Below are 8,850 nucleotides of genomic sequence, written 5' to 3'. Positions count from 1 at the left end.
TGCACCCACTACATGCCCCTGTGAGATATGCAATAAATATTTAACTCCTACAAAACCTGAGACGGAGTGTGGGAGTGCTGACGATTGACTCCAGCTCTGGTCCTCCATCTGGTTCTCCCCTCTGGCCCATAGGCGGCGCCACTTTGGCTAACTAGTAGAAATCCTCCGGTGCACAGATGGCCTTTCTTTCCTTTTCTTTCTTTCTTTCTTTCTTTCTTTCTTTCTTTCTTTTCTTTTCTTTTCTTTTCTTTCTCTATTTTCTTTCTCTTTCTTCCTTTCCTTTCTTTCTTCTTCCTTCTTTCATTTTTTTTCTTTTCTTCCTTCCTTCTTTTCTATTATATTTAGTAGGCTTTAATTCACTTTATTTTTTTTGTTTAAAATTATGTGGTGGCCACTGCTGGAGCCTGGGTCCTCTGCGTGAAGACTGTGGTGTGGTCTTTACAAGATGGTAAGTGAATTCCTGATAGGGAGACTTGGTGGACACTCTCTTTATTCAGAGATTAGGGATGAGATAGCTGTAGGTCTTGAAAATGGCATCAAAGTGGCCTTGGTGAAGTTGCTCATGCTGGCAGGACAGCTGAGGTGTAGCAGTCACTAATACGGGCATCACCAGTAGCTTCTCCCGCACAGGGCTGAGATGCTGCTGGTGCCTCTGGGGACAGGGATGAGGCTCACGGGCACAGAGCCATGGCAGCCAGTCACCTTGCATGGGACAGCGTGGGGCTTGCCGATCTTGTTCCCCTGGTAGCCTCACTGCACGGGGACGATGGAGAGCTCCGCCAGGGTGATGGCCGCATGGAAGGCAGTGGCTACCTCCTTGCAGCATTCAACACCCAGACCAACGCGTCCACTGGAATCTCTGATGGCAACAAACGCCTTGAACCTGGTCCGCTGGCCCGCTGGCCGGCTGGGGTCTGCTTTTGCACGGGCAGAATCTTCAAAACCTCGTCTCCGAGGGAGGCCCCCAGGAAAACGTCAATGATTCACATTCCTTGGTGGGCAGGGAGAAGAGATAGATCCCCTCCAGGGACTTGATCATGTCCTTGACCGGGTGGCCTAGCTTGGTGAAGGCGATTCCCTTCTTCTCAGCCTTGCCTCCAGGAGCGCCGTCGGTGGCGTCAGCCGGCCCCCACCAGGGCGGGGACCCCAGGCAGGGATGCTGCTGCCCCCGCCTCCGCTGGGAGCCCCGCCGCCTCCCATGCCAGGGTCCTGCGGCAGCACCTGTCATCCATTTGGTGTTTTCGCAGAGAGGGCACCAGGTGTGCCACTTTTAGGTATCCTGAATGACTGTGTGATCAGTACCGAGTGGCTTGCTTCCTTTTTCGGTCTCAAAGTGCCTTCTCAGTCTGGAGGATACATTGCTGTCCCTCCCCAACTTTCTAACAATTAGCTTAGTCAGCAGGGCACCGAAAACCGAGCAGGCACGGGTCAAGGGCAGAGCTGGAGGAAAGCCCAAGGTCCGCAAGGGGTCAGCGCCCGTTGTCTCTGTCGGGGGAGAGCCCCTTGTCCGGGCGGGCGTTGGAGGGGAAGGCCTGGGGGGGTTGCCGTTGGTGGAGCTGAGCCACTGTAAGCCAACGGGCTGAGAGTAGCAGCTGGGGGTTTCAACTGTGGGATCCTGGGGGAGATGGAATTATGTTAAATGGGTCTGAGATACCAAAAATGGTCTCGGTCACTGTTCAACCTGACTTTCAAAAAAGCCTGTATACCGTAGGCATGGGTGAGAATCTAGGCGCTTAGGGGCGCCTGGGTGGCACGGCGGTTAAGCGTCTGCCTTCGGCTCAGGGCGTGATCCTGGCGTTGTGGGATCGAGCCCCACATCAGGCTCCTCTGCTATGAGCCTGCTTCTTCCTCTCCCACTCCCCCTGCTTGTGTTCCCTCTCTCGCTGGCTGTCTCTGTCTCTGTCAAATAAATAAAAAAAAACTTTAAAAAAAAAAAAAAAAAAGAGAATCTAGGCGCTTAGCTGATTGGGTGGGTTGGATGAATGCCGGCGTTAAGATAACCTGCGGAAACAAGGGGGTTGTTCCCTCCCTGCTAGGCTGCACCTCCCTGGAAGAACTGCAAGAAATGTTTGGTGAACTGGGAATGAACCATCGTATCTCTGCCCCGTGTTTTAGAGGCCCAGACACAGAATTTCTTTGCTCTGGTATGAAAGGTCGTCTCTTACACTCAGCCCTGGGGACAATGTCTGGGATTTGAGTGTCTATCCTTTTGCCCCTGGGGTTAACTGGCCCATTGCTACAGGAGTCACTCTGGTGGTTGATCTGAAAAGACCGCAGGAATTGTCACAGAGGGAAACAGATGATTGTACTGATGATAAAATGGTGGAAAGGGGGCCCGTCAAGGTCTCTGGTAAACAGTTGTGGTGAGATCTAAGATTATCTGGCACCCCCCCCCACCACCACCAGAGAAGATCTAAACCACCAGATTCAGTGCCGCTGAGTCTGTTGAGAGCTTCGGCTAAGACAAAGCAGTTTTCTCCCTTGGAGGAAGGCTCAGAAAAGCCACGTGGGTCACTGAATGCCCCTCCACTGAGGAGTTTAGGGGGTGGTACCCCCTACTACTAGAGATGAGGGGTTTGGCCAGCGTTGCCCTCTAGTGTGAGCAATAGGGGGCAACCAGAGGGCCCCCTCATGTGGAATCAGCCACTTATTGGTGTCCCACGAACAGCCTGTCCTAGCTCTGCTAGACACGAGCCGCAGGCACACTTATCTAGGGAAATCCCGCAAAGCCTGGGGGAGAAACAAAAGCTGTTGGTGGTTATGGCGGATGAAGGATCCAGATCAGACAAACTAGTCTTTGCCTGCAGGTTGGCAGGCTTCCTCCCCACTGTTTTCTAGCACGTCTTCCCCCCATTCCGGAGCATGTGCTGGGTGTAGATGTTCTCCAGGACCTGGATCTAACCTCAGCAGGTGAATTCAGGTTGCGTGACTTGGGGTGACCGATCCTTGCTGTCTCAAGCCGTCATTCCAGGAGTACTTAAAGCCGTGAGCATGGGAGATAAATACCTACAGAATCCAAAGGCTGGGTCCATCCGTAAAGCTCCTGGGTGTCCTCCTGGGGAAGACCAAGGTGTGATGCTGGTGGTGGTCACTGATAAAATGCAAGCCTTCCCAATCCCGAAAACGGTAAAGAAATGACAGGCTCTTGTTGGTTTATTGGATTACTGGAGACCTTTTATTCCCGTTCTAGCAGTTATGGAGCCTTTGTATGCCTTGGTTAAGGGAAGCCAACAGGGTTGGGGTGCTGAACAAGAGGCTTTCTTAATGGCAAAAATGGTAGTAAAACAAACACATCGGGGGTATTAGTGCCAGATGTGAGTTATGAACAGAAGTTCATATCCAGAGGGTTTGGCCAGGGCTTGTGGCAAGGACAAAATGGGAAGTCAACCATTATTTGCATAAGTTCAATAGGAATCTGTTCTCCTTTTAAGATGACACCACTGGAGGCATTGGTTATGTTCCCAAAGCTCTGACTGAAATGCTGTATTTGAGAGAGACATGCACAGACTCAGATATGACCAGACAGCTTTGAGGAACCAGGGTTGACTTTATGGAGCCAATGAAGCCCCTTGGCGCCAAAAAAAAAAAAAAAAAAAAAAATTGGCCTGGTAACTTGTGTGCAGGGTTCCTAGGAGACTTACCAGGTGAGTAAGGGAAGTCCCTTCCTGGCAGGCTCAGGAACCTCAGGAGATTTTGAGGGGACCTCGAGAAGAGAGGAAGTAATGCAAACCTACAATATTGCTGGCAAGTCTGATGGCGAGTATTTGGATTGGCTCTTAGGCTTGAACGGCTGTTAAAGGCTCACTCTGAAATTCCTTATGGAAAGCTCTAGCAAAGCCGATTTAAAAGAATCTAAGTGGCTAGTCACTGTTCTTGCTGCCCTTATGTAAGTAGGCCAAGTTTGTTAAAACTGGACTTGTTTTACAAACAACTTAGTCTTAATTTCACTACCTTTGCTAGTAGTGGGGGTGACTTTGGAGAAAATTGTTTCTGTAACCTACCTCTGTGGGTGTTAGACTCTAGTTCTGATTAGTTGTCCTTGAATGTCTATTATTTATAAAACCAAGCTGGATCCTGCCTTTTGGTTTCTTTGCATATCTGGCTAATTTTCTACCTGATCGCTTGCCTGACTCTAGGCCTGACTTTGAAAACCCAGCTGCAGGCCCAGCTCCTGAAACGAGACAACTGCTTAACTGACCCAATGTACCTTGTTATGAGACGTGGGACAGGTGCCGTGTCAGGTGATCCAGGAGAGCTCCGAAATACTGGCTCTACGAAGGGTGGGGCTCAACTTAGCACTAGGGGACATCTGCAATTGGATGCAAGCCCGTTTCATTGCTCAAATCATGATCTGTGCCCCTTTCCAGCAGAAAGTAGCTAGGTCATCACCCCTGTACCTCAAGAATGAGGAATGGTGAAAGCCAGGGGTGGTGTTGACTCGTGGAGACCAAACAGCTACTGTGCTAAAATGAGATTTGTCCTATTTCTTGCCTGTAAAACATTTGTCTTATGGCCCCTAGCCTCACCTTGCTGATGTTCCTTTCTGTCACCTCAGGAAGTGTCTCCCTGTCACAGACCCCCACTTACAGTGAAGCTCACAGTTGCTACAACCACTAAGTCTGAGGAAAGGACCACTTCGCCGGGTCACTCATGTTGCTCTTTATTGCTGCTGGGGGGCAGGGATGCACATCCCCTCCCGATATCTGGCTCTAGGGTCCTCACGGAAGATTGGCATACAAAGATTATACTGGCGGTAAAGATGCTGGGGGCAGAATGTAGGAGTGCTGACAACACCAACTCCATCTTGGGCCCTCCATCTTGGGCCCTCCATCTTGGGCCCTCCATCTTGGGCCCTCCATCTTGTTCTCCCCTCTCGCACACAGATGGTGCCACTTTAGGTAATTAGCAGAGATTCTCTGCCTCACATGACACGACTTTAGATAACTACCCTGTGACCCATCATTGCCCCTCACTTCATAAAAGCTGCAGGTTGAGGTCCAGGTGGGCGGACACTGACTCTGGGGCAGATCTCTGCTGGATCCCACCTGCCAGGAAGTTATTCTGAATAAACTGTAGGGAGTGGCTTGCTTGTTTTTTGTATAAAAATGCCTTCTCAGGATTGAGGATACACTGCTGACCCTCTTCCACCTTCTGACATAGTCATTTTGCCATTTCATACATGAGACGACTGAACTTGGGTGTTAACACCTCTAGGAATTCACATCTAGCAGTGACCAGTTACAATCTTCACTTGTCTTTCAGGCTTCCAAGACTATGATTAAAAAGTGTCCCCCTTGTAATATGGAGGATATTTTTAATAGAAAAGTTCTTTAAAAACACCATGGCCTTATCTAAGGGCATATTATCTGTCCAAATGAGAGTAGTCTTTAAGAACACAGATCCATCCAGCTTCCCCTGAAGCAGAGGTCATGGGTCCTGTGTCTCCTCTTTAGATGTGACAGCACCATCTAGTGGTAACAAAAGGCATAGACCTAGTGAGTTGATTTTCTTCATTGAACAACTATCCCCACGTTTAAGGGTGACCAAGGTTAATTTGGGGTTTCCGCTTAAAAATAAAATGGCCAAATATGTTTATCTCCCTCATTTGGGAAAAATTCTTCAAATACTAAGAAGACCGAGAGTACGAAAGTTGGTGACTGACTGAACAGAGGAAGTGCAGAGCAAGGGCCTGCGGGTGGGTATGAACAGATGGAAGCAGGCGCTCGGTGCTGAGGCATTATGATCTATGAACACAGGTGGGAGGCCAGAGGCAAGAAAAGACAGTGAATTAAAACCGTCTTCGCCCTGTTACCCTATAGGAATCAGGATGCTTTCACTCAGGGGTATGTGAATTCAAGGCCAGCAGGCCAAGCTTAGACCCGGAAGATAAAGAAGGAAAATTCACACCCTGACTGATGCTCCCTCAGCCTCCTTCCCACATTCGGCTCCCATGTTCTTTTCTAGAGGAACCGAAGGGCACTGAGGGAAACTCTAGCCATCCAGAAGTCCCTCAGGGAAAAGGCTCCTGTCTTCCATGAAGCCAACATTCAACAACAAATCCCTGCTTGCTTGAGTCTCTAAAATGAGTGATGGCCCAAAGTCCTCACAAATTCAGAGAAAACAGCAATATGAAAAATAAAGATCAAAACCAACCAAAAGTTAGTGGAAACAATATATAAGGAGGGGGACAAAAGTTCCACTTAATAGTGTTGTTGACCTTAAAAGTATAAATGGCCAGTTATTTTACCAGCAAAAGATGGGTTTATTTGGGAATAAAAGAGAATTGCAGTCCAGGACAAACAAGCTGACACAAATCTGGAGACAAGTCTGGGGAACAAAGGAGAGGCACGCTTTTTTAAGGAGGAGAGGGGTCAGTTGGGAAGGCTGTTATGAACTCAAAGTCCATTGGAGTAAGCTGGGAGCTCCAAGTGTGGTGGCTTCTCATTGGCTGAGCTGTTGCCTGGGGGATGAGAAAAGTGTCTCTTTCTCTGGCTGGAGTACTAGAGTGGTATCCACTTGCAAGGTCAAGTCCATGTAAGGTCCAGTCCACCTCCTCCTGTTGGGTCTGCAATTGACTACAAGCGGTGGAGTATGAAAGTCCCCTTGCGGAAACCTCCCAACTCCATTTTAGTGAGGTTTCCCATTACTGATGTTCATGTTTCCCCTTTCTGGTCAAGATCTTTCCTTGCAAGCATTGCTGATCAACAGTCAATTTCTTTATAATTTATGGCTTTCAGGAAGGACCTTTCCTGGCTGTCCTCTCTCACATGGGAGGGGAGTGCATAGCAGTTGGAAACCACTGAAGCCACATTTGGGTAACAGGGAGGGTTAGAAGGGAGAGATGCTCAGGCACTTGCCCTCAGACGCCTGTATCTTCCCCTGATTGTGGGCACTGAGCCAGCATCACTTTATTGGGCGCATCCTTGCTGCAAAAGATTGATAACCTAGAATCAAACAACACGGCAATTGCAAACTGTACATTGGTTCTGAACCAGGACCCTAGGTCTGAAAGTAGCCAGTTGAGACTCTTTACTGGCACTTACTTAGACTCCGAGGAAAGGCTCCTCCCTGTGAAGGCAAACCTGGAGTCACCAGTGCCTCCTAGAAGTGTCCTCTTGCAGTGGCTGTGAGGCAGAAGCATGGAACAGAATAAGCGAGCACATTTAGAAAGATACAGCACACGTACAAACACAAGGCAAAAGTTAATGAACTTTTTCCAAGAATAGCAAAACTTCAAAGAGATTTTAAAACAGTATCGATATTTCAAAAGAGCTGCTTACAATCCTGTGTGTGATCAATAATGGTCTGTAAAGTTGTAAATTCAGAAATGATGGATTTGGATAAGGATCCAGAGCCCGTTAATAGTTCAAGTAAAAGGAAGAGTTTTGTGAATTCTGAACCTTCTAACCCTTCAGAAATGCTCACAGGATCATAATGAGGCTATTTTTGAAAATGTTATAATCAGAAGAGGACCCCCCCCCCACTTTTTTTTTTTTAAGATTTTATTTATTCATTTGACAGAGAAGGAGCAGGGGAAGGAGCAGAGGGAGAGGGAGAAGCAGACTCAACGCTGAGCAGGGAGCCTGATGCAGGGCTCGATCCCAGGACCCTGAGATCATGACCTGAGCCAAAGGCCGACAACCGGCTCAACCACCCAGGATCCCCTGAAGTTTCCCCCTTTTTGCGAGAGATTGGGAAATGCGGATAAAGGGCATTTTCTTTCCACAAAAGAAATAGAAGAATCACAGAGAAAGGTATACAGGCTGGTCTGGACATCTTGGGAAAGCTGTCCCTCCCCAGCTCTTGTCTGTTTCAGTTCCAGGAAACCTTTACATTTAGGGTCACCAGATGGTGTGTGGGCCCTGTCCGGGTTTGGTGCTTTCCTTAGATGTGTCCCATGGAGCCAAGAGGTTACCCTCTGGAGTTTGGTGGCCAGGGGTTGGTGAGCAGTACCTGATGAGGGCCTCTCCCGAGAAGTTGAAGACAGTCTTTCTGGAGGCGTCTTTTCCAATAGACAAAATCAAGTTGCAAGGTGCAATGCTTAAGATCATTGTCTCCTGGGAGTGCCCTGTGAAGACTGCTCTACCAAAGCGTGGTGGTTTTTAATAGAAGCAACTAGACCTTTATGATACTGAAGTATATCTCCTTTATCAACTCTGGGTCGAAAGAGGCAGGAGCCAAGTGCAAAGGACATCCTGTGACTATCTAAATGGTGAGAGTTTATAAGTTCCAAAGTGGGTGGATCGGAGATTTAGAAGGATCAGTGGCAATGCCTTTGGCCAAGGTCTTGGGAGGGTCTCGACAAATATTGCCAATTGAGTGTTAATGGTGCAGTGATTATGTTCGACCAACCCCGAGAACTGAAGATGATATGCACAATGAAAGTGTTGTAAAACCAGCCAAACGGTGCAGACTTGAAGCACTTGGCCAGGGAACTGGGTTTCCCAGTCATTATGCAGTTCAAGAGGAGTTCCCTGGGTAGGGATAATTTTTTCTAACAGAATTGGCCTGACCACAAGGGAAAGCTTTGGTCCAGTGAGAAAACCTGCAAACCATGACTAAAACATACTTGTGTCCATGAGATGGGGGACATTGCATGAAATCCATTTGCCAAACGAAACTCAAATGGTCCATTGGGCAATTTAAAATACCCGCAGGCAGTATGGACAGGTTTCCCAGAATTATATTTTGGACAAGGGGGGGCAAGGTAGACACTTTTGTAATCTTCTTAATATTTATCCACCAATATTGGCTCACGGATGCTATCATTTTGTCAGGAGACCAATGATTTAATGCATGTACAATTGTAAGTAGTGGGAATTTTAGAATTTCTGGTAGGACTGGATTGTC

The 8,850-nt window shown here is 48.1% G+C and overlaps 1 pseudogene; it reads right to left on the bottom strand.

Moving 5' to 3' along the window:
* Window positions 1-380: 380 nt before the first annotated feature.
* LOC100471020 lies at window positions 381-1,228 on the bottom strand (annotated as a pseudogene).
* Window positions 1,229-8,850: the final 7,622 nt, after the last annotated feature.

Source organism: Ailuropoda melanoleuca, chromosome 18 (genome assembly GCF_002007445.2).
Source record: "Ailuropoda melanoleuca isolate Jingjing chromosome 18, ASM200744v2, whole genome shotgun sequence".
In the NCBI taxonomy this organism is placed as follows: domain Eukaryota; kingdom Metazoa; phylum Chordata; class Mammalia; order Carnivora; family Ursidae; genus Ailuropoda; species Ailuropoda melanoleuca.
The sequence above is the reverse complement of the archived record's forward strand: the minus strand, read 5'-3'. Positions and strand labels throughout refer to the sequence as shown.